Genomic DNA, 26,519 nt, shown 5'->3' with positions numbered 1-26,519 from the left:
GGACGGACATGGCCACACACGACGGACGAACAGTTTGCTGAAACCGTGCGCGATGACGTGAACGGCACGTACGACGGGACGAAAAATACAACGTCCTATACACTGCATTATAGCTTTCGCCGTGAAAATCCTTTCTGAGCATGCGCGCAACTTTGTTTGACGAACAAGCCTACACACGAGCGGACTGTTCGCTGAAACAAGGTTTCAGCGGACAGTTTTACGGAATTTCCGAAAAACCTTGTCCGTCAAACTGTCCGCTGAAACTGTCCGCTGAAAGCCCACACACGAGCGGACTGTCCGCCCAAACACTGTTCAGCGGACAAAGTTGGACGAACAGTCCGCCCGTGTGTACGCGGCCTTAGTCTGCTTGTCTTCAGCACACTGTTTGCAGGCTTCCTTGTTTATCATCTTTAGAAGAGGCTTCCTTCTGGGACAACAGCCATGCAGACCAATTTGATTCAGTGTGCCGTGTTGTTCATATATGACCACTAAAAAATCCACAGCTACTTTATACTGTTTGAAATGTTTGGTATTATATATGGATGTGTACAGATAGCACACAGTGTCAGCGTGTAAAAATCTCTGATAACTGTACTTACCTGCTCTATAATAGATTGAAGTCCATAAATGGTTCATCACTGGAACTAGGGCTGCTGATAGGGCAGTACAACCAGCCCTCCCATACTGGGATCAAGCCCCATCTGTTCAAAAGGGGGGCCCGGACACCCGCTAAGCAGGAGGACCAGCTTTACTCTCTTATTGCAGACACTTCTGTCTCCCCCTGCAGTGCTGCCAGCTTCTCCTCTAATATTCCCCTCCAGTTGCACTGCAGGGGGATTGGTCCTAGTACATGTGTCCCTTCCATCTGCTGTCCAGGCCCCCAGTGAGCCCCTTTCCAATGCAGTTCTGCCAGCTTTCTCTCCTCTCCTGCTGGCAGCTGCTGCAGGCACACGGGGATGCTTCAGGATGGAGAGCGGGGAAAGGGTCGGTAAATATGTAATTTACTGGCAGCCTCTTTCTGAATGAACACAGTGAGTGATCAGTACCAATCACTACTGTGGCCATTGATCACTTCAGTTTGTGAATGAGCAGGAAGACTCAGAGTACTTCCTATTCATTCATTTGCTCAGCTGAGGCTACAGAGAAAGGGACTGATAAATCTATGGCCTCAGGTCACTTTCAGCTGGGGAAAGGGGCCCTGTCAGATAGGCTGTATGGGGCCCCGTGATTTCTAACAGCAGCCATTGGCTGGAACTGACATCTTCTTCCCAGCTGACAATCTTTGGTTATCTTCATTGGCTGGCATTGGATGATGTAACTCCTGAAATTTTATGAAGATGTATTTTAATATGTATTGTCACAGTGTTTCCCAGTGTTAGTTCTCCCACAACCCGCTCTAAAGAGCTGACTGGGGCAGACTGGCACTGGTTGAGATCCGTTTGGAAGTGGAAAACTTCCTGAGGTTGGAGAGAAGTGTTTGTAGAGTGGGAATATGTCCACCAGTGAAGGGCCCCTGTGCGATGCACAGAACGATCGTCTGGGGGGTATGTGTTCGCTCTGCAAAGACATTATTGGTTTAGCGGATGTACGCTCATGTCACCCCTGTGTGCCTGATCAACATATTTGGGGTGCCATGGCGTACACCTGCAGATAATCTCCCATCATCCTGTTGGAAGGATTTCCTGTGTTGACAGTCATATCCTGTGTTGTCATATCCTGTGGAGGAAGTGATTGGCTGTTGGTGGCAGGACTTCCTGTTTGTGAATAAAAGCCAAGAGCCTCTGCCCAGAAGGGCAGATAAATGAACAATGGAGCTAAGATGGTGATTATGCCTGTTTACTGGAGAAATGTGGGAGACATGGGTTAACATGCATTATACCATTAAACTGAAATGGGTGCTTATTAGCGCAAAAGAGTATGGTGGGTTTTTCCACGACACTTCTGCACATGCACACAGGGACCATGATGGCGATGTAAGTTGAGCTGCGCATGTTCAGCTCAGTTTACACGCTGTAGAAGACTGCAAGCAGGCAGGTAGGTGTATTTTATTTCAGAAAAACAATGCATGTTTCTTTTGTGATAATAGCCTGCCTGCTTGTAGGCTGTTGTAAAATGCCTTTAGTTCTGCTATAACTGAACACACTGTCCTAACCAAGTCCCGGGAGACTGCAGCTGTTAGAAGCTCACTCCCAACGTCACAAGAACAAATAATATTCCTCATTCAGTGCTCTGCAGCAAAGCTGTGGCTGGGGCCCTGACAACCAGGGGGTGGGAGCAGCATGCACATAGGCTTCTTCTTTGATCTGTTGCTGTGGAGAGTAACACAGTTCATTCCTGTGTTGCTAGGTGTAAGCCTATAACATATGTTAAATATGTTTCCTGTTGCATCATGGCAACATACACCTATGGGTTGTGGCTCCGCCCCCGCAACCTGATAGGACCGTTTAACTATTAAATCTTGAGAGGGCCTCTGCCTCAGCATTCTCCTTTTTTTCCTCACCTGAGAAGACCGGACATCACCCCTTACCGCTATCGCCCCAGCCAGGTTCAAGCCTCTCCTGGGTGGAAGTCCTACCTGTACAGCCTCTAAATGAGCTTAATGGAGGAATCCCCACTCTGGTGGTCTCAGGGGTATCGTTTTTATCTTTACAAATCTTAAACAGATTTATCATGCAGCGGCCTCTAACCTGTGCTTTCTTGGTATTTTCTGTACCTTTCTTTGCTAAGCTCTGTAGAACCTCGCTCCTCAGGCGCCGATGTTTGAACTCCTCCGCGCATGCGCTGGCGTTCAGTACCTCGTTATCTTGTCGGTTCGCCACTTTCCAAAATGGAGGCGGACGTCGCGGGACATTTCTGCGCATGTGCGGGACGACGTCGACGTTGCGACAGCAGTGGCGCGGACTTTAAAAACAGCATTTTTGCTTTGTGTACTGTGGCTGCTGCTGCTTTACTATCAAGATCGTTTTCGAAGTCATTCCGATCGTTTCTTACATATTGTTTCCTTCGGATCTTAAGGTCAGTCTCTTCGTTTCTAAAGTTCTTTTTTTTCAGCTTGCATATCTCCCTACCTGTCTTTGCACACTGACTTCCGTTCGTTTTTAGGATTCACTCTTCATGGAGGCCGCTGCCCCAGCAGACCATCGCCAGCCTATTAGGTAAGTGGGGTCAACTTGGTAAGTACGAAGAGGAAAAAGAGAGCCTGTCACTAACGCTGTCTAAACTGCACAGCCCTATCAGGTCATCCAGATCATCGCACTCAAGGCGCTCAAGAAGAAGCCGCTCAAGTCATAGACTGGACCGAGACCATAGCAGAAGCCGCTTAAGGTGCAGAGAGAGCAGAGATCACAGGAGGAGTCGATCAAGGTCCTACTCTCGACAGGGCCACTCCTACCACAGAAGATCCCCTAATAGCAGACATTCTTCTCGCGCTCGAAGTCTCCATCCCTCTGGAAACTCATGCTGGGTTTGTGGCGCAATAGCACTCCCAGATAAGCTGGCCTGTCGTTCATGCTTCAATGAAGCAACCAAAGACAGAGAATTAGATCCTAGTATTCCAGCTACTGAATCGCCCCTCCAAATCGCAGGGCCGGAAACTAGCAGACCTTTGCAAGGTACCACATCTGCTGCTCCCTCCACTTCAAAGATGTCAGATCTTTTGTCAGATAATGATGACTTTGACACTTCTACCGGCTTTGACTTTGCATTAGTCGAACCCTTCATTAACCACTTCCCACCCGGCCAATGCACATATACGGCCGGGTGGGAGCCGTCTACTCCTGATAGGACGTTCAGGAACGTCCATCAGGAGGAGCGGGATCGCGCGCGCGCGTGCCCGTGCAGCGGCGCGATCCCGATGCGCCCGTGTCACCGGGACACGGCGCATCTCAGATCGGCAGGAGGGCTCTGTGATCGGCCCTCCTGATCACATGACGGCCGTGTCCAATCACGGCCGTCATGTGATGTAAACAAACAGCCGGTTGCTAGGCAATCGGCTCCTCCTCTCCTCACACAGAAGTCATCGCTGAGGAGAGGAGAGCAGATTGCTGCAGCCGGCTGATGATCAGTGAGTATGAGCTGTTTTTTACAGCTTTTTACTCACTGATCTTCAGTCTAGTGTACACACACAACACACCACACAGTGTAAACACAGTCCCCACATATGTCCCCAAAACACACATGTCCCCAAAACATACATGTCCCCAAAAAATAAAAACACATGTCCCTAATAATAAAAACATGTCCCCCACATATGTCCCACTAAAATCACTTGTCCCAATGATTATATGCACACATATGTACGTGATCACCTGCACACATATGTACATGATCATTTGCGTACATATGTCCGTGATCACACAAACCAATTATTATACACTTAACGGAATTTTTTTTACCAAAAACATGTAGCAGAATACATTTTGGCTTAAATTTATGACAAAATTAGATTTTATTGGATTTCTTTTAAAATAGAAAAAAGAAAATATTGTTTTTTTTCCAAATTTCCGCTTTTTTGCGCTTATATCGCAAAAAATAAAAAACGGAGTCGCGAATAAATACCACCAAAATAAAGCTCTATTTGTGCGAACAAAATGCTAAAAATTTCATTTGGGTACAGTGTAGCATGACCGCGCAATTGTCACTGAAAGCGCTAGAGCGATGAAAGCTGAAAATTGGGCTGGGAAGGAAGGGGGCGAAAGTGCCCTGTATTGTAGTGGTTAAATCAGTGAAGGAAGCGATCGATTGGGTGGAAGAGAAACAAACTCCTCAGAAGGTGAGGAAATATTTTCCAAATCTCAAGAAAGATCCTGAGACCTTCCCATTTATTGAGGAACTAGAGGATTTGATTAAAGAGGAATGGCAAAAGCCGGATAAGAAGATCAGCCTAACTAACAGGTTAGCAAAACTTTACCCCCTGAAGGAGCCTAGTGTCACTCCATTAGTGACCCCGCCAGTGGTAGATTCTTCTCTGATGCGTCTTGCCAGACATGTGACACTTCCAATCGAAGATGCTGTTACATTCAAAGATGTGCTGGATAGGAAAATAGGTAAGATCTTTTCAGATCTAGGTCAATCGGCAGGAGGCGCATGCAGACCAGCTGTGGCCCTAGCAGTTGTCGGTAGAGCCATTTCCAACTGGTCCGCCAATGCCGAGAGGCTGGTGTCAGAAGGAGGGGAACAAGAGAAGGTAATCTCAGCCCTACAGGAACTATCTCTCGCAGGCGACTTTGTCGCAGAAGCCTCTGTAGACGTAATTAAATCTACATCAAGAGCAATGCTGAGCTCAGTAATGGCCAGAAGGGCACTTTGGCTAAAACCCTGGTCTGCAGACCCATCCTCAAAGACAAATTGGTGCAAGATTCCCTTTGACGGAGCAAATATCTTTGGAGAAAAGCTAGACTCTGCGATTTCTAAAGTTACCGGGGGAAAATCGGGTCTGATCCCTTCAGATAGAAGATCTAGACAGCAAAGACCGCCAGCCCCCAGACGAAACCTCCCAGACAAATATAGGGAGGCAAGATCCTACAGACCTGGAAAAGAGTACAGGAGAAACTGGAAGAACCCTCAATCATCCTTCCTCAAGCTCCAGAAAGCCAAGACCCCCTACTACAGGGGATCAAAAGTCTTTTTGAAGGTGCGCCCGCCCAACCAGCTGTAGTAGGAGCCAGGCTCAGGTTGTTCAAGCAGCTATGGGCGGGGACAATAAAGGATCCATGGGCAGCTCTATTTTTGGTAAAAAAGAAAACAAGAGACTTACGTCCTGTCATGGCCTTAAAAAAACTCAATCACCGAATCCTGGTGGAGGCATTCAAAATGGAGAGTCTGCAGACAATCCTCCAGGCCATCAACATAGGAGATTGGATGCTCTCCATCGATTTACAAGACGCCTACCTGCACGTTCCCATTCACACCTCGTTTCAGAAATTTCTCCGCTTTGTTGTAGGTCATCAACATTTCCAATTCCAAAGTCTCCCGTTCGGAATATCCACTGCTCCAAGAACATTTACAAAGGTGTTACTGCCGGGTAATAGCCCTATTAAGGGAGCAAGGCCTGAGAGTGCACCACTATCTAGACGATATCCTTCTCCTGGCCGACAACCGAGATTCCCTCCTACTTCATCGCACAATCCTAATCTCCACCCTGCAAAAATTCGGGTGGCTGATAAATTGGGGGAAGAGCAGTCTAAATCCCACGCAGCAAATTATTTTTCTGGGGGCGGAGCTGGATACCCGACTCAATACAGTAGAACTCCCGGAGGAGAAAGTTCCCATCCTAATCCGGAAAGTAAAGAGATTACTAGTGGCCACTACCATTCCCGCCAGGGAATGTCTCAGTATTTTAGGGTCATTCTCTGCAACTATTCCAATGGTACAATGGGCCCAGTGGAATGCCAGGCCTCTTCAAATATCATTCCTGAAACAATGGAATGGCGTGTCAATGACCCAGCCGATAGTGATCCGGAAAGAGGTGAAGCAATCGCTATCATGGTGGACTAAACCACACAATCTGAAGAGGTGCAAACGCTTAGTCCTCTCTCAAGAAGTAATCACCTCGGATGCCAGCATGGAAGGGTGGGGAGCACACTATCGTCACCACGCAGCCCAAGGTTGTTGGCCATTCAGGACACACGATGTGGTTTCCAACTTATTGGAGATGAAAGCAGCATTACAGGCACTACTAGCCTTCAGCCCATTTCTGGAGGGAAAAGACGTCCTACTAAAGATGGACAATCGAGTGGCGGTGGCCTATATCAACAGGCAAGGGGGCATCAGGAGTCGCTCCATGTTGCAAGAAGTCCAACCAGTCTTCCAATGGGCACAACTGAATTTAACCAGTCTCAGGGCAACATACGTGCCAGGTGTCCAGAATCAGATAGCAGACACCTTGAGTCGACAGTTCGTATCCAACCACGAATGGGCCCTAAGCAGTCAGGCTTTTTCTCTGATAACGAAGACTTGGGGAGTTCCGGATATCGATCTGGCAGCAACTCCGAACAACGCAAAGTGTCAGAGGTACCTGGCGAGAGTTCCCTTTCTTTCGGCAGAAGGCACGGATTGTTTACAAGACAACTGGAATTTCCACCTAGGTTACGTGTTTCCACCAACTCCAATCATATCGAGGCTTCTACTCAGACTCAGGAAATCAAGTTCCACAGTATTAGCAGTCCTGCCATTTTGGCCGAGGAGGCCGTGGTTCATGACCCTACTCCAATTGAATACAGCAGAACCATTGCCGTTTCCTGTGACAGCGGATCTACTCTCTCAAGGTCAATTCCTCCATCCATGCCCAGAGAAGTTACACCTAACAGCATGGAGACTGAAAGGGCTAGGTTCATAGCTCATGGCTGTTCCCACAGAGTGATAAACACCCTTCTCCAAGCCAGAAGGTTTACCACTAATAACACCTACAAGAGAATCTGGAATAAGTTCCTCTCGATCGCACAACAACAAGCCTGGGACCCTTCATCCCCTACAGTTGCTCAGGTCCTAGAGTTCCTGCAGCTAGGTCTCGACAAAGGTCTTGGTTCAAGCACCCTGAAGGGCACGTATCAGCTCTATCTGCCATAAAGGGGGTGAAATGGGCTCAAGAACCTCTTATTTCTCAATTCCAGAAGGCTTGTCTAAGATTGAGACCTCCCAGAAAGCCCTCCTTTCCAACTTGGGATCTTTCGGTAGTACTGGATTTCCTATCCCATGATCCATTCTTTCCAGTTGAAAAAGTTTCCCTTTGGGATCTAACCCTCAAAATCACCTTTCTGATAGCGATTACATCAGCCAAGCGGGTGTCGGAAATGCATGCACTAATGGCAAAGGAACCATACCTTACCATCTACCCAGACAAGGTAGTTCTGAAACCTTCAGACCGCTTTATCCCCAAAGTGGCTTCCTCCTTTCATTTTAATCAGGAAATATGCCTTCCCACTCTTTCTACAGAGCAGGGTGACCCTCATCCACTTGATGTAAAATCTAACTTACTGGCCTACCTCTCGAAGACCAGTTACCTCAGGAAAGTGGAGAACCTCCTAGTCATCCCTCACGGCTCCAGAAGAGGACAGGCAGCTACTTCCCGCACTATCGCAGCATGGCTTGTGAAAATCATAAAGAAATCCTACTCATCTAATCAAGCTCAAATACCTGAGGGCTTTAAGGCGCACTCTACAAGGGCGATGGCAACTTCCTGGGCAGCCTTCTGCAAAGTCTCCTCAGAAACCATCTGCAAGGCAGCCACATGGTCTTCAAAAAGTACTTTTATATCCCACTACAAAGTGGACTCCGCTAGGCTGTCCACGGTGGAATTTGGAAGAGCGATTATTCAGTCCAATTCCTCCATTCCTTGTAAATAAACTTCTTCTGCTCATACCCACCCAGTTTTGCGAGTTATTCCCCATAGGTGTATGCTGCCATGATGCGACAGGAAAACGGAAAATTGTATACTCACCTTTCCGTAATTTTCCTTTCCTGTTGCATCTCATGGCAGCATACAGATGCCCACCCGTCTAAGGTGAGGTATCTATATATTGAGAATGCTGAGGCAGAGGCCCTCTCAAGATTTAATAGTTAAACGGTCCTATCAGGTTGCGGGGGCGGAGCCACAACCCATAGGTGTATGCTGCCATGAGATGCAACAGGAAAGGAAAATGACGGAAAGGTGAGTATACAATTTTCCGTTGTCACCGGCGCAAAAAAATATGAATAATAATAAGTAATATATATGTATCTTTGGAAAGCGGATCTGCTACAGTCATAAAATATCACAGTATAAAGGATAACTGCGCTAACCCTAAAAAATACATTTCTTACCACATATCTCAAACAGTGAAAAATTAAATAAAATAATATATATATATATATATATATATATATATATATATATATATAATTTCCTGGCCCATCCTCACATCAGCACACCATGGGTTAACATCTCCTCTGGAGCCCCACATTACCACCTGTATAGCTGAATAAAAGGCAGCTCCTCCCTAAGGCTGGATTCACATCTACGCAGTTGTAGTGATTTTTGCATTTTGCACTACAGTCCATTTAACATTGTTTCCTATGGAACACGTTCTGTAGTGCAAATATGCAAAAATGCAAAAAGCACAAAAAATGCATAGGTGTGAATCCAGCCTAAGGCCCCTTTTTTACAGGGGATGGATCCGTGATGATCCGCCCCGTGAACATCCAGTTGCTCAGCGGGGATCACTTCGTTGATCCCTGCAGAGCCGGCAGATGACAGGGCAGTCCCTGCACACTATGCGGGACCACCCTGTCAGATCTCCGCTCTCCTCTGTGTGGGATTGGATGAACACGGACCGTCTGTCCATGTTCATCTGATCCGCTCTGCAGACAGATAGAAAAATAGGATTTTCCTCCATCTGCAGAATCGGACCATAGTGGAGACAGATCATATCGGGTGTCAGCGGATGTTCATCCGCTGACACCCACTATCCCATAGGGATGCATGTATGTCCGTATTTCATCTAAAAACGGATGGATGAAATACGGACATACGGTCCACACGTGTGAAAGGGGCCTAACTAAGACAGTTCTTTTTTGGTCTGCTCTAGGCCATTTGTTGATTGCAGTTGGTAAGTTGTTTGCTGAAACCCCCCCCCCCGCCAACCCCCCCCGCTGAACTTACCCCTCCCCCAACCCCCCTGCTGAACTTCCCCCTCCATGTTCAGCCTCTCATGGAGTTTGGAAGACCCAGAATGCTGAAGGTAAATCCTTTTTTTTTAAACTGGGTGCTTTTTTTGTGCCAAGGCTATGGATAAAATGATGCTTAAACAACATTGATATTGTACAGGTGTGGTATTATAAGAGCTCTGCAATGTTATCATTGTCTCTCCCTTTGGTTTTCATTTTTTTCCTGTCTTTATATGCAGTGCACTGCACTGCTGTCCTTGCTTTATTGAACAGGAGTTCAATGGGATTTCGATCTGGACTCATTGCTGGCCACTTTAGAACTCTCCGGCGCTTTGTTGCCACCCATTTCTGGGTGCTTTTTATGTTTGGGGTCATTGTCCTGCTGGAAGACCCAAGATCTCGGACGCAAACCAAGCTTTCTGACACCGGGCTCTACAGTGCAACCCAAAATCCTTTGGTAATCCTCAGATTTCATGATGCCTTGCACACATTCAAGGCACCCAGTGCCAGAGGCAGCAAAACGTCATTGAACCTCCACCATATCTCACTGTAGGTATTGTGTTCTTTTCTTTGTAGGCCTAATTCCATTTTCAGTAAACAGTAGAATGATGTGCTTTATCAAAAAGCTCTATCTTGGTGTCATCTGTCCACAAGACATTTTCCCAGAAGGATTTTGGCTTACTCAAGTACATTTGGGCAAACTGTAGTCTTGCTTTTTTAAGTCTGTGTCAGCAGTGGGGTCCTCCTGGGTCTCCTGCCATAGCATTTCATTTCATTTAAGTGTCGACGGATAGTTTGTGCTGACACTGATGCTCCTTGAGCCTGCAGGACAGCTTGAATTTCTTTGGAACTTGTTTGGGGCTGCTTATCCACCATCCGGACTATCCTGCATTGCAACCTTTCATCAATTTTTCTCTTCTGTCCACGCCCAGAGAGATTAGCTACAGTGCCATGGATTGCAAACTTCTTTATTTTTTTCAAAAAGTTTTTATTGGGAATCAAGATAGTACAAGTGTATAAAAGTACAGATCAAGTGCATTTTCTTGAAATAACAAAATACAATAATAACTAAAATACAATAATACCGACATGAAACATTAGCAGGGTCAAAGACCAGTATTATTGCAACTATATAGGCATACAGACAAGGAAGGTAATGGGGATCCATCGAAAGTGAAGCCTAGATGTGGGAAAATAGATTAACTGGATGGATCTATAGCAGAAACCCGACTAATGACAGGTATATAAAGTTAGGTAGAGTAACCTGGGATAAACAGGGGGAGGGGGGGAGGCAGGTGGAGGGAAGGGGGAGGTGAATTTCACCGTGATGATGAGTGTTTGAGAGATCCAGAATGTCAATGGGGGAGCATTGAAGGAACAGAGTATGTAGATGCTGTCATACTTCAGCCATGAGTGGGCAGCTTGTCATATGTGAAAGAGAAGTGTTCCAGCGCAGATTGATCAGGCGGTGACAGAGCCGAAAGGATAAAAGGTTGCCACCTGCAGAAGAAAAGAGTTTTGTGCTTAGTTTGTTTGAAATCCGTGAGAAGCCTTTCTCTGAACAGAAGAGTGAGGGGTTCTTTGCGTAGTTGTTTGAAAGGTGGGCCTTGAGGTGAGAGCCAAAGTTGGAGAATGAGTCGTCGGGCGATGAGGAGACACAGCAGGATCCAGTCTGTAGGTGTGGAATGTGCAAGGGTCCCCCTGAAAGGAGCCTTCTTCGGAGGTGGAGACCACAGCAATAGTAGAGTGTCCCAATATCCAAAGATTAGGAGTAGGGGTCCTTAGGTAACTTCAATAGTGTGACTTTGAAAATAAAGGATAAGACCTAGTCCCAGAAAGTAGAGATGACTGAGCAAGACCAGAAGCAATGCGAGAGAGACGGCTTCGGTTGTTGACAAAGGGGGCAAGATGGTCCATCTCAGTTTATTTTGGGAGAGAGAAAGGGGATTTAGGCCCTGTGGTTAATCTTGAGCTGAATTTCTCTCCAGGTTTCATTGGGGGTTAGACGTAGCACTCTGCGTAGCCCAAGGAGGATTTTGTCCACCAGATTGGAATCCGAGAAGGCGGAGCTCCAAATTGGCGATGGAGGATGAAGATACGGAAGGTGTTGATTTTTGCAGAAGAGGTTTGTATATATCAGAGACTTTAAAGTGGTCATCTTGAATCAACTGGTCTGTGAAGCTGGGTTGGAATCTCCGGGATTCCTCTTTGCAGGCATGCGATAGGAAGCTGAGGCATTGTTGATAATAGAAAAAGTGTGTCGGGGGAGAGATAAGGAGGCCGCCAGGGCTTGAAAAGTTAACGGTTTGCCAGTGTCTGGGTTGCACAGGGAAGAAAAATGTGAAAGACCCCATTTTCGCCAGTCTGAGAAGGATTTATAATGTAGTCCAGGGAGGAAACTGGGGTTCCCTTGTATCGGTAGATGAGGGGAGACATAAGGAGAAAGTTTAATCATTTTCCTGGATTCCCTCCAAGCTATTGCTGTGTCCCTGAGTAGAAGGTTATGCTGGAAGGGGAGAGGAACAGCTTTCCATCTACTGTGCAGGAGGGCAGTCGAAGAGTAAGGGTGTGCCATTGTAGATTCAAAGCTATGATTGGAGTATCCAATCCAAACTGGTTTTTAACAAACAAGCTAAATTATACAGATGAATATTCGGAAGACTAATACCCCCCCCCCCCCCCCGTTGCCCCTGGGAAGGTGCAATTTTTTAAAGCAATGCAAGTCGTTTACCATACCATAGGAACCTAGATATGGAAGAGTTTAAGGAAGCTATATCCTTGTGTTTTAGGAGTAGTGGTAAAGTTTGCGTAGGACAAAGTAGTCTGGCAAAGCTTACCATTTTGATGAGGTGGCACCTTCCCAGGAGCGAGAGGGGGAGATCCATCCAGGTTGTCAGCTCCTGTGCTATTTTTGCAAAGAGGGGAGGATAGTTAAGATGGTACAGAGAGGAGGGTAGTTTCCCAAATTTGATTCCCAAGTAGGTGATGTGAGAAGGGGCTACTGCAAATATGGACTGACTAGCCCGGGGGAGGTGACATGGGTGCCGATGGGAAGGATTTCACTTTTGGAATAGTTTATACGAAGCCCAGGGCAGAGCATACATTTGTCAAATACATGTTTAATGGTAAGTATATCTGCAGAAGGGTTTGAGGTGAAGATAAGAACATCGTCAGCAAAGAGAGATGTACGGAGTTCCCTGTCACCTACCTTAATACCATGTAGAGGGGACCGGTATCTAGAGAGAGGTTCAAAAGCGATATTGAACAGAAGGGGTGATAGTGGGCAACCCTGTCTGGTACCCTTGTGGAGACGGAAACCCTGTGACAGAAGTCCTGCTGCGACTAATTTGGCTGTGGGGGATGTATACATTGAGTTGATGAGGTGGCAGAAATGGCCCGAGAAACGCATTTTGAAGAGGTACATGGAGAGCCACTCGAAGCTGACATTGTCAAAGGCCTTTTCAGCGTCTAAAGTGATAATAGCATAACCACCTTTGGGGTCTTGTTTGGCTTTTTCAATAAAATAAAATAAAACTTTTCGAATGTTCAAAGTGGCTGTTCGGCCTTCACAAAGCCAGATTGAGCTGAGTGGATGAGGTGTGGGAGAATGGCAGAAATCTTGAGGCCACTATCTTAGACAGGAGTTTCACGTCTAGATTGAGCAGGGAGATGGGCCTATAGGACCCCGGCTGCAATGGATCCTTGCCCTTTTTAGAGATAAGTTTAATAACAGCCTGGTTACCTGATGGAAGAGAGGCCCCCCCCCGACCAAATGCCCAAGTAAACTGAGTTAAGTGTGGGGGCTGTGATGTGCACAAGAGTCTTACAAAACTCGCTAGTGAAAACATCGGGGCCGGGGGCCTTAGATGGGTGTAGGTTACGGATGGTGTCTTCTATTTAGTTAAGGGTAATAGGGGCTTTGAGGGATTCTAGTTGGTCTGGTGATATGGTGGAGAGTTCCAGTTTTTCCAGAAAGGATTGTGCTCGGTCTTTGATGATGGGATCAGGAGCATATAAGTTTGTGTAGTACCGTAGCATGATCTCATTAATGGCTTGGGGGGTAGAATGAGTGTGTCCTGTGTCATCGCGTAAAGAGGTGATATGTGTCAGGGACCGTGTATTCCCTTACAGAGTCTGGAGAGGAGTTTCCCAGCTTTGTTGCTGAATTTGTGGAGGGTGGCATCCAGGTGTGCCTTCTCGGTAAGTTCGAGGGTATCTGCCCAGGTATCGAAAGCAGACTTGGCAGCCATCCATTCGTCTCTGTCCTTAGGGGAGTCAGAAGAAGTAAGAGTGCATTGGGCAGCGTGCAACCTGTTACTGGCTGATTTGTATTGTCGCAGGGCATTGCATTTGAAAGAGGTGGCATAGCATATGATACAACTCCTAAGATAAGCTTTCCCAGCATCCCAAAAAAGATTTGGATCCTCCGTGTGAGGGGCAATTGTAGTGGAATTGTCTGACCACGCCTGTTCCATGTATTTCTGGAAATCTGAGTTATTTTGAAGGAAGGATGGGAAGCGCCAGAGATTGGGGTGAGGTGGGAGATCCAACTTGTCTAGGGAGATTGCTAGCGGGGCATGGTCAGAGATGGCTATGTCGCATATCTCTGAGTCTGAGGTTAAGGGGAGGAAGTCCTTGGAGCCAAAGAAATAGTCAATTCTAGTAAGGGTTTTATGGGGGTTTGAGTAGAAGATGAAGTCCCTGTCTACAGGGTGGGACAAACGCCATAGGTCTATAAAGTGAAGAGAGTCCATGGTGGATGCAAATAGAGTGGGGGTGGATGGACCTGGACCCATTGTGGGACGTTTAGGGTGCATTACATCATTAAATAGTAGTTGTATAGGGGGAATGTGGCGGGATAAGGAAAACAGTTTAAACATTTGAATGAACTTCTCTTTTTTCCGCATGAGTTCACTGTGTAAAGTAGCTCCCCATGCAGGACCCCAAGAGTGGGATATTTATGTGCCCCCGCAAGGCTGGAAGGCGGTTTGAGTATCCAGGGCACGGCGGATGCAAAAAGGTGGGAGGGTGTTACACAGTGGAATCATGTAGGGGCACAGCTGTAACTTGGAATACAAATTAAAGCAGTCACATAACAGTAACAAAAGGTATGGAAAATGCGTAAAGCTATAAACCGAATCATCAGGTCGAGATGGACAGGCAGAGGGCCGGGAGCCCACATCTGTGACCACGGGTCAGGGGCACCCCATGCGGGTGCGTAAACTATTTCTGAAAAGGTCAAACTGAAAGGCAAGAGCACTGAAATAAGCAAAAACAGAGCATGTCATAGGACCTGAGATAGCTTGGTAATCAAATCATGGTGTCAGGAGTGTCTTCAGCGGAAAGAGTTGTGGTTGTGGTGATCGGGTACAGAGGCCTGGAAGCGTTTGGGAGAGTCCTGGAAGTGTTTGGCAGAGTCCTTTCGAGGGCTCTTCTGTTCCAGAGATCGGAGGCTTGAAGCGGATTTGGATGGCGTATTGGGGTTTGTGTCTGTCCGTAGAGACCGTAGAAAGGCTTCTGCTTCCATGGGATCCTGAAAGGATAATTGCTCCCCTTTTGGGGATTTGAGGCAAAGTATTGCAGGAAATGCCAGAGAAAACTTGATTTGTAGCTTGGAAAGTTCAGAACAGATTGGTTGAAAAGCTTTTTGTTTTTTGGAGACCTCAATGGAGTAGTCGGCGAAAATCAGGATTTTAACACCATCATTTTGAAGAGATGGAGATTGCCGGAATCTTTGGAGAATGAGAGCCTTGTCGTCATAATTGAGATATTTGGCAATAATGGGATGGGGAGATTTGCGGTCTGCATTGTAGGATCCAGCAGATTGGATCGTCTAGATCTTTTCTCCAAATTGTCCAATTTCTGAATAATATATTGGTTTAGCTTGGGCTTGATATAATTCGTCTTCCACCTCAGAAACGCGGTGTTCTAATTTGTTTAATCTGGTGGTGTGTTCAGTCAATTGAGCCTTGATTTGTTTCATCCCAGCATGAATCTCTTTTTCCACAGAAGCTGCTATAATGGGGGATAGAAGGGCTGCGACCATGTGAGCAATGCAGCTAGTGTGTCCATCCTTCTCTGGGGGGGGGGGTGTTAGACTGTCCCCTGTCAATACTGGAGGGGGGGTATGGATGCAGGCCCAGTGGATGGGGATAAAGCTGCTGTGGCATGGGGTATGGGAGAGGAGACCCCGCTCACCTCCATTTCCGAGGGCTGTGTCTCTGCTGAAGTGGCCTGGGAGCCGAGTAGGCTGATGCCGTGGGCTCAATTTGCGGCCGGTCCGGAGGTGCCGCCGTGGCCGCGTACGAGCGGATGCCCGTTTTTTCAACGAACTGGTCCATGGCTATGAGGGGACCGACGGGGGGAACCCAGAGCCGGTTTTTCTGTGTGGGGGGCCGCTGTGTCCGAATTTATAGGCCAAAGTTGGTCGCTGCTGCAGGAGCTAGTGAGAGACGCAGCTAGCTCATGCGGCACTGAAACCGGAATTTGCAAACTTCTTGATAACGTTGCGCACTGTGGACAAAGGCAAAACTATATCTCTGGAGATGGACTTGTAACCTTGAGATTGTTTATGTCCTCAGACAGTTCTCTTCTGTTTCTGTTGTCCATGCTTAGTGTGGCGCACACACAGACACACAATGCAAAGAATAAGTGAACTTCTCTCCTTTTTATCTGCTTTCAGGTGTGATTTTTATATTGCCCACACCTGTTACTTGCCCCAGGTGAGTTTAAAGGAGCATCACATGCTTGAAACAATCTTATTTATCCATAATTTTGAAAGGGTGCCAAGAATTTTGACCAGCCCATTTTTAGAATTGTGACATGTCAAATTATCTTTTTTTCCTCCCTTTTTTGTTTTGTTCCAATACACACAAAGGGAATAAACGTGTATAGCAAAGCTTGTGTTACTGCAATACTTTTCTGAGAAATACTTGATTTTCTGGAAACATTTCTGGGGGCGGCAACAATTTCAGCCATGACTGTATATGGCTGCTGTATGTTGGTGCACTGCACTTCCAGGGGTGGATGCTGCCCTTTAGTGTCTGCAGCAAGTGTCTCTGCCTTTTTATAACTTGGTTGCCTTCAGAGATCCTATGGATGAGAAAGTGGACTTATTCACACCAAATGCAGTCCAGTGCGTCTTTATTCTGCATCAAGAACGCATGGACAGTCTTTAACTTTGATTCCAAGTTACATAGTTCCCACCAGCATGGCTCATTCTAGTACAGTCAACAAAAGTAAAATGTTGCATTATATCTGTATGAAACACATCTAGAAGAGGCAAAATGCATTGGGAATGCATCAAAACACTCATGGAGAAACACATATGGAACACAGAAATTGTGGTGATCTGGCCATCAGGCTTGCACAGAATCTATACAGTGACAGATTTTGCCTGCCAACCAGCAATACGTTAACCACTTGCTTACTGGGCACTTAAACCCCCCTCAGTCCCAGACCAATTTTCAGCTTTCAGCGCTGATGCACTTTGAGTGACAATTACGCGGTCATACAACACTGTACCCAAATGAAATTTTTATCATTTTTTTCCCACAAATAGAGCTTTCTTTTGGTGGTATTTAGTTACAGCTCGGAGTTTTATTTTTTGCTAAACAAACAAAAAAAGATGCAAAAAAAAAAAAAAAAAAAAATCATGTTTTAATAGTTTGTTATAAAATTTTGCAAACGGGTCATTTTTCTCCTTCATTGAAGTGCGCTGATTAGGCGGCACTGATAGGCTGCATTGGTGGGCACTGATGGGCTGCATTGGTGGGCACTGATGGGCTGCATTGGTGGGCACTGATCGGCTGCACTGGTGGGCACTGATAGGCATAGTTAAGGCGGCACTAATAGGCACAGATAAGGCGGCACCGATGGGCACAGATAAGGCGGCACTGATGGGCAAAGATGGGCACAGATAAGATGGCACGGATGGGTGGCACGGATAAGTGGCACGGATGGGTGGCACGGATGGGCACTGATAGGTACCACAGATAGATGGGACTGATGGGCACTGATAGGTGGCACTGATAGGTGGCTCTGATAGGTGGCACTGCTGGGCACTGATGGGCGGCACTGCTGGGCACTGATGGGCGGCACTGCTGGGCACTGATGGGCGGCACTGGGGTGCAGCACCTTTGAGGCAGATTTTGGGTGGCACTGTGGGTGGCACTGCTGGGTGGCACTGTGGGTGGCACTGTGGGCACTGCTGGGTGGCACTGTGGGCACTGCTGGGTGGCACTGTGGGCACTATGGGCACTGCTGGGTGGCACTGACAGGGGGGCACTTACTTTATTTCAGGATGGCACTGCGGGTGGCAGGTGGGCACTGGCAGGGGGCAGGTGTCCGCTTGAATTGCTGGCCGTGATCGGGACTGATGTCCCGAACACGGCCGCCGTGATCGGGACTGATGTCCCGAACACGGCCGCCGGCGATCGGGACTGATGTCCCGAACACGGCCGCCGGCGATCGGCTTTTTTTTTTTCTCCTCGCGCTGTCAGCGCGAGGAGGAATACTAGCCGATTACCGGCTCCGTTTTATCACATGATCAGCTGTCATTGGCTGACAGCTGATCACGTGATAAGGGGTCGGGATCGACCCCTTACACGGATCGGTGATCAGGCGAGTCTCACGGACTCGCCGATCACAGAGCGCGCCGCGCGCGCCCCTCAGGGGGCGCGCAGGCCGCTCGTAACCGGGACGACGTCAATAGACGTAGTCCCGGAAATGTAGGTCCGCGCTAATGCCGTCATTTGGCAATAGCGCGGATCTGAAGTGGTTAACTTTGATATATATTAACTTTAGATATGCCATTACATCCAACACTGGTAGCTACAAGATTTGGCACAGTTTCTGGAAAGATTGGCACCTGACTTTTTGTTGATGCTTTTGATAGACCTAGTACAAGTGCTGGCGCACCCAGTCGCTGCTATGATAGCATTGTGGTTACACCGCTGGAAGGCAGGTGGAACATCTACACAAGCCTTTAACATTTCCTATAATGGGGGTTATTTGGCCAAACACTGAACAACGCAATTAAGCGATTGACGCGAGGAAAAAAAAGTCTGGCCACAGACTAGTAAGAGGAACCCGCCATCCTTCACTCAAGCCTACTAAATTTCAGAGGGTGCAGGAGGCCAATTCTTATAGGACAGACTACAGATTAATAGATCACAGTGGAGGTGTCTTAAAATTACTTTTAACATGCAATCCAGTCCAGAGCAAGCTACCAAATGGCTGGAAGGTCTTTCTGAAGGTGTCCAGTCTTTTCCAGTTGGCCAGAGGGCCTGAGTGAATTTGATGATTGTAGCCTCCTTACGGAGGGTTTGGACAACAGTCAAAGACCAGTGGGTCCAGAAGACAGGTGGGCTTACAATGGGAAATTCCAAAGCTGACCACTGAATCCATTTAATCTATGTCCAACAGATCTCAGAAGAGAAGATGTTTACAAGATTTTTATACTGCTACAAGGCCTTCATGCCAATGATGCCGAAAACTTGGAATCATCTGGAGGCCTTTCTCTCCAGTTTTTCTAGTACCTAAGGCAGGAGCCTTTGGGCCTGTTTTAGTTTGAAGTAATCAAATGTGTTCATATATGCCAATCGGATGGTTCATGCAGACAGTCACAGGGACAGTTCAGCTGGAGGACCAGTTGGTATCAAACTACCGGACGACTCATATTTCCATGTACTGATCGATGCCGAGGGCCAGCGGCATGTGAGATTTTCAGTGGCCAGATGTCATTTCCAGTTCAGGTGCTTTTACAGAATTGGCACAGTCCCAAGAATCTTTTTGAAAGATCTTCTTGCCAGTGGTGGTACCTTGGGCCAAGTGGCCCATGAGGGCGTTTCAATTTCGTCTTCTTTAGCGGAGGGCTATCTATGGATCAGAAAATCTTTGTGCCTATACAAATTCAACAAGAACTGGAATTTTGGACATTGCAACTGTTCTTTATTTGGAGGCATGCCTCTCAGTCCAGGAGATAGGATGATTCTGAAGCCAGTCTGTCTCTGGGGCTGGGGAGTCCAAGATCTGAAGAAACAAGTGCAAGACCACTGGAGAACAGTGAAGCACAGACTCCCCAAGTGTCTTGAATGGAAGGAAGCCTCTTCTAGCATTGTAAGCCTTTCAGGATCTTTGAGGGGGCCCTAGTAAGGTTGACAACAAGACAGTAGTAACCTTCATTGCCTGGCAAGGGGACACCAAGTCTTTTTTCTTACATCTTGCAAAGAAACTTTTTGGGGGCATAAAACTACTTAGTTAAAATTGGTCTCCTTGCCAGGGAACAAAATCAATTATTGGTTTGGTTATGTCAATTTTGGCATTATGGGGCATTCCAGCAGTAGTTCTCAGGGACACTTCACTGAACATGCAGCTTCTGATAGTTGCAACAGGATACCAATCCAAAGACTCCGTCATCCATGGTGCAGGGTGCCATGGAATTTTTTTTGTTTCATTTTTGTCTCTGATCAAGTGAATTCATGGCAAGGTCAGTAATGGCACTCCAGTCCAACTGGACTACTTTTAATAGCCTGGCTATGGAATATGCTACACTAGAAGTGCAGGGATTCTCATCTGATGTTGTTCAGATCCTGGTGACCAGAGGATCATCCATGAATACTACATAGGAGGTGATATGAAAGAAGTTTGTTTTGTTTGCTCAGCAAAGCTTTCTCTCCTGTGTTCCTTACCTCTAGCCAATATCCTTGACATTTTACAATCAGCGCTAGAGGTTGGTCTGGCATACAAAGCCATTTAAGGGATCTCTACTTAATTTTTTCACAAGCTGCAGATGGGTGCAAAGCCAGTGATCAGATGCTTCTTCCAGATAACAATCAATATATGACCTTGGGGGAAATCCTTGTTTCCTCTGTGGAACTTAGGCTTGTATCTGAGAGCACCCTTTGCTCCAACAGGTTTTCGTTTCCAATGAAGTACTGCATGGTAAAACTAGTTCTGACAACAACTACGTCAGACAGGAGGATGTTGAAGATTGCAACACTTTCCAGCAAGAGCGCTTGGTATCTTCCTTTTTTTTTTTTTTCACCAGAGATAGGGATACCCTGTCTATCCCCAAAGTTCAATTTTAAAGTAGTATCAAGTTTCCACTGGGAAGTAGGGGAGGGGGAAAAAAATCCTTTCAATAAGCCATCAGGCAAAGTCATCCACTCTTGGGTTGCCAGGATGATTAAAATTGACATGCAGGAAGTATGCTTTTCTACTCTGAAATAATTGCAAGCCTATTTGACTAGAGGGGTGGCAGCCTTTGAGGCAATCATGCCAGGATTGCTTGGAGGATACAGGTAAGGGCTCGCTTGAAGGTCGGTTGCGTCCTTCATTCAGCCTTACAAACGAAATATGTGACCAGCATGTTTGGGACCAGAGAGATCAATTCCTTCTGGTTTTAGCATCTTTTCTTTTAGATGTTAGAGCCCATTCACACAGGGGCAACTCCTGATCCGACTTCAGGTCGCCCCTAGTCGCCTCAGGTCGCCTCAGGTCGGACAACATTTAAAAAGCAATGTAAGTGAATGAGAGCCGTCTTAATGCACACTACTGAAGTCGCTCCGACTTCAGAAAAGGTTCCTGTACTACTTCTATCCGACTTGTAGGCGACCGGTACCCATTGATTTCAATGGAGATCGCCTCCAAGTCGGATCTCCGTCTTTACGGAGGCGACTGTGACAGAATTATCAGCTCTCAAGAGGGAACTCCACGGCAAATTTCTGAAAAAAAATTGGCGTGGGTTCCCCCTCCGAGAGCATACCAGGCCCTTAGGTCTGGTATGGATTCCAAGGGGAACCCCCTACGCCGAAAAAACGGCGTGGGGGTCCCCCCCAGATCCACACCAGACCCTTATCCGAGCACGCTACCCGGCCGGCCAGGAAAGGGGATGGGGACGAGCGGGCGCCCCCCCCCCCTCCTGAGCCGTACCAGGCCGCGTGCCCTCAACATGGGGAGGTGCCTTGGGGGAGGGGGGGCGTGCGGCCCCCCCACCCCAAAGCACCTTGTCCCCATGTCGATGAGGACAAGGGCCTCTTCCCGACAACCCTGGCCGTTGGTTGTCGGGGTCTGCGGGCGGGGGGCTTATCGGAATCCGGGAGCCCCCTTTAATAAGGGGGCCCCCGGATACCGGCCCCCCACCCTATGTGAATGAGTATGGGGTACAATGTACCCCTACCCATTCACCTGTGGAAAAAAAGTACAAAAAAAAAACACAACACAGGGAAAAAATATTTTATTGCACAGCTCCGGGGGTCTTCCATCTTCGGGGGTCTTCTCGCCGGACTCCTCCGCTATCTTCTTGTAGCTCTTTTGCTAGCGGAGGAGTCCGGCTTTCTTCCTCCCCACCGCCGGCCTCTTCTCCCGACTTCGGGGGTCTTGTCCCCTTCTTCGGTTCTTCTGCCGGGCCACCGCGCCTTCTTATAGCTCTTTTGCAGGCGGTGGCCCGGTCTTCTGTCGCCGCCGCCGCCACCGCCTTCCGTTCTTTTTCTTCTTCTTCTCCAGGAGATGTTGACACGACGCTCTCTCCGGCCACAATGCCAGGGACGCGCTCCGCTGCCACTTATATAGGGACAATGGGGCGGTGTCACATGGGTTGATGTCACATGGGTTGGTCACATGGGTTGATGTCACATGGTGACCCCGCCCCCTTACCATGTGACATCAACCCATGTGACCAACCCATGTGACATCAACCCATGTGACACCGCCCCATTGTCCCTATATAAGTGGCAGCGGAGTGCGTCCCTGGCATTGTGGCCGGAGAGAGCGTCGTGTCAACATCTCCTGGAGAAGAAGAAGAAGAAGAAGAAGAACGGAAGGCGGCGGCGGCGACAGAAGACCGGGCCACCGCCTGCAAAAGAGCTATAAGAAGGCGCGGTGGCCCGGCAGAAGAACCGAAGAAAGGGACAAGACCCCCGAAGTCGGGAGAAGAGGCCGGCGGCGGGGAGGAAGAAAGCCGGACTCCTCCGCTAGCAAAAGAGCTACAAGAAGATAGCGGAGGAGTCCGGCGAGAAGACCCCCGAAGACGGAAGACCCCCGGAGCTGTGCAATAAAATATTTTTTCCCTGTGTTGTGTTTTTTTTTTTGTACTTTTTTTCCACAGGTGAATGGGTAGGGGTACATTGTACCCCATACTCATTCACATAGGGTGGGGGGCCGGTATCCGGGGGCCCCCTTATTAAAGGGGGCTCCCGGATTCCGATAAGCCCCCCGCCCGCAGACCCCGACAACCAACGGCCAGGGTTGTCGGGAAGAGGCCCTTGTCCTCATCGACATGGGGACAAGGTGCTTTGGGGTGGGGGGGCCGCACGCCCCCCCCTCCCCCAAGGCACCCCCCCCATGTTGAGGGCACGCGGCCTGGTACGGCTCAGGAGGGGGGGGGGCGCCCGCTCGTCCCCACCCCCTTTCCTGGCCGGCCGGGTAGCGTGCTCGGATAAGGGTCTGGTGTGGATCTGGGGGGGACCCCCACGCCGTTTTTTCGGCGTAGGGGGTTCCCCTTGGAATCCATACCAGACCTAAGGGCCTGGTATGCTCTCGGAGGGGGAACCCACGCCAAATTTTTTTCAGAAATTTGCCGTGGAGTTCCCCCTTGAGCTCATTCTCTGCTTGGCCTCGGCAAAAGTCGCCTGGCCTGGGGCGACTTGTAAGTCGTCCCAAGTCGCGCTTGAAGTCATCACAAGTCGTTTTGAAGTTGTCCCAAGTCACGCTGTGATCTTAACTCAAGTCGTGTCCAAGTTGCCTGACTCAAGTCGCCTACAAGTCGTGTTGCCCCTGTGTGAATGGGCTCTTAGTGTCTCTCTTAATTGGTCGGAAAATTTTTATCAAATACTTACCGTAATTTTCCTTTCCTGGCCCATCCCCACATCAGCACAGGACTTCCTCCTTAGTGGCTTGTCGCAGGCTAAGTTATCGAACTCTCTTAGTTAAGGAAGAGCTGCCTTTTATTCAGCTATACAGGTTGTAATGTGGGGCTCCAGAGGAGATGTTAACCAATAGTGTGCTGACTTGAGGATGGGCCAGGATAGGAAAATTACGGTAAGTATTTGATAACAATTATACATATATATAATTTCTTCAATAATTTAATTTAACCATAAATTATAACAGGTGCATGGTATACTGATATAGGGAAAATTGCATAAGTGAAACGAATGGTAGCAATGTATTAAACAAAGAAAAGTCCCAGTGTTTCTCTTCAGAAAATGGGTATCCAGATCCCACATGCACAGATCTGCATCCGTAATTGAAAAAAATCTCCACCAATCCGTGAATTCTACACCATCACCTTCTAAAATGAACACTCGCCAAAAACATTTAAAAAAAAAAAAAGCCTTGGTTTATGCCTGGGTGAAAGTGATTGGTAAACCCTTTTGTCTTACTTTTAGCTATAGGTAAGCCTAGAATAAGGCTTACCTATAGGTAGTGGAAATATCTCCTAAACGTGCGCCGTTTAGGAGATATTTCACTTGTAGCATGCCAATGTCATCATCGCCGAATGGGCTGTGAAGAAACAGACCACTGTGCCATTTCTCCCCCAGCGTGTGCTGTGTCTGACGGCTCCTGCATGCATGCATGGGAGTGACGTCAAGTGGCTCCGGCCAGTCACAGAGCCGGAGCCCGCGGCCCCGGAAGGAAGAGGGGCGAAGATGGTCGCAGGCCTGCACAGGGGACAGCACGGGCTTTCTTTGCAGGTAAGTGTCACATAATGGGCTAGTATGCAATGCATACTAGCTCGTTATGCTTTTAAATTGCAGGGTTTGCATAGAGCAAAAGAGGAAGTAAAACCCATTGGGGTTTACTACCTCTTTAACCACTCCACTCGTGAGACTATACCTAAGGATTTCCAAATGATATGCCAGTAATCACGCCATAAATCTCCACATTAGGTGATCTCAGGATCTCATAAAAAGCAAATGACCATCATTGCGCAACATGTATACAATGTATTTCACCAATAAAACTAGTACTAGTTTTATCACCAATAAAACTAGTACTAGTAAGAATTTTGCACTCACAGGTAAGGTGTCTTTAGACCGGCACTGGGACTTTTCTTTGCTTAAATACACACTACTATTTGTTTCACTTATGCAATATTCCCTATATCAGTATACCATGCACCTTTTATAGTTTATGGTTAAATTTAATTATTGATGGATTATTGAAAAATATATATATTCACTGTTTGAGATATGTGGTAAGACATGTATTTTTTAGGGTCAGCACAGTAGGCCTATACCAACTGCAGTGTCCCGAAACTTGCCGAGGACAGGTCAACAGTACACGCGGTCGGACATTCCGATGACAAAATCCGTCTGATTTTTTTTCCCGACGGATTTTGGCCCAAACTTGTCTTGCATACACACGGTCTCACAAAGCTGTCGGAAAATCCGATCGTTCAGAATGAGGTGACGTAAACCACGTACAACGAGACTATAAAGAGGCCAGTAGCCAATAGCTTTCGTCTCGTAATTTATTCTAAGCATGCGTGGCACTTTGTGCGTCGGAATTGTATACAAACAGTTGGAATTTAAACGATCGGATTTTGTTGTCTGAAAATTTTAGATCCAAATCTCAAACTTTGCATGAAAAATAGACACACACAATCGGAATTTCTGACAACAGTTCGATCGTACATTTTCCGTCGGAAAGTCTGACCGTGTGTATGGGGCATTACTGGGAGTTTACTGGACAGACTTCTTGGGGGTGAGGAATGGTCTACAGGTAAGCACTTACATTAAAGTGGTTGTAAACCCTTTACAGCCCGTTCACACCTGAACGTTTTGTAGCCCTACGCCTGAAGCTACAAAACGCTGGAGGGGTAAAAATCCATTATTCTCAATGGAGATGGTTCACATCTCCACTCCATGTCGCCTGAAGCCCTACGCCTGAAGCTCAAACAAGTTCCGGACCCTTTGGGCGCGAATTGGGCTGATTTGGGCGTTTTCATTCCCATAGAAACTAATGGAAACGCTCGATTCGAGCGTTTAGAGCGACAACGAGCGTTTCTACGGGCGTTTTGACGCTGTATCTGCTCAAGAAAAAATAAGCAGATGAAAAATATTTTTCCTATTGGCTGAAAAAAAACGCAGAAGTTAAAAAACGCTCGTTGTCGCGCGTTGTAGTGTAACAAAACGCTCGTTGTCGCGCGACAAAACGCCGGTAAAAACGTTCAAACACGCTACGCTCAGGTGTGAATGCAGCCTTACAGCCGCTATTTGCTACAGGTAAGCCTATAATTAGGCTTACCTGTAGCTACACTGGATATCCCCTAACCCTGCATGGTTTAGGAGATATCTCCTGTATTTGCATGTACCAACATCATCGGCACATGCATACTGAAGCAATGGCAGTACGTGCCGTTGCTTCAGTTAGACTGTGCCGTTAACGGTGGCAAACAAAGAATGCAACTACATTGTAAAGTGCACAGCTTATTTGTCTTTAGTAAATCAATCCAATAGGCTTTTTTGCAGAGTTAAGGAGCTGCAGCGTTTAGAGGCAGTGAAAGCTCCTCTCCTGGACGCAGAAGAATTGTGTTAAGGAGAGGAGCTTTTGGGCGTAAAACGCACCTAAACCCACATAAGCTCATCTAGGTGTATTTAGCACGTCAGCATTTATTCATTTCAATGGCCAGAATAATTTAAAATTCTGGCCAATTAATTAAATAAATAAACTCCCAAACACCAAATGCCGCTAAACTCACCTAAAGTGGTTTGAAAAAAATTCAGCTTAGGCGAGTTTTTAATAACGCAGGTTTTCTCTTGTCAGAAGAAACAGCGTTTACAATAAAGCAGTGTGCACGAAGCCTTACAGCTGTGCTTTTGTCAGTATATAAAATACAATAAGGACCATCTTAAACACCCATTACCTAACAC

The 26,519-nt window shown here is 47.3% G+C and overlaps 1 protein-coding gene across 1 annotated transcript in view; it reads right to left on the bottom strand.

Moving 5' to 3' along the window:
- LOC143961066 (uncharacterized) overlaps positions 1 to 26,519 on the bottom strand; it is a 31,700-nt gene that overhangs the window by 4,868 nt on the left and 313 nt on the right. The window lies entirely within an intron of this gene.

This window comes from Lithobates pipiens, unplaced genomic scaffold (assembly GCF_037356315.1).
Source record: "Lithobates pipiens isolate NorthernLeopardFrog02 unplaced genomic scaffold, aLitPip1_a1.2 Scaffold_8, whole genome shotgun sequence".
Lineage (NCBI taxonomy): Eukaryota > Metazoa > Chordata > Amphibia > Anura > Ranidae > Lithobates > Lithobates pipiens.
This window is presented reverse-complemented; position numbering and strand designations above follow the sequence as displayed.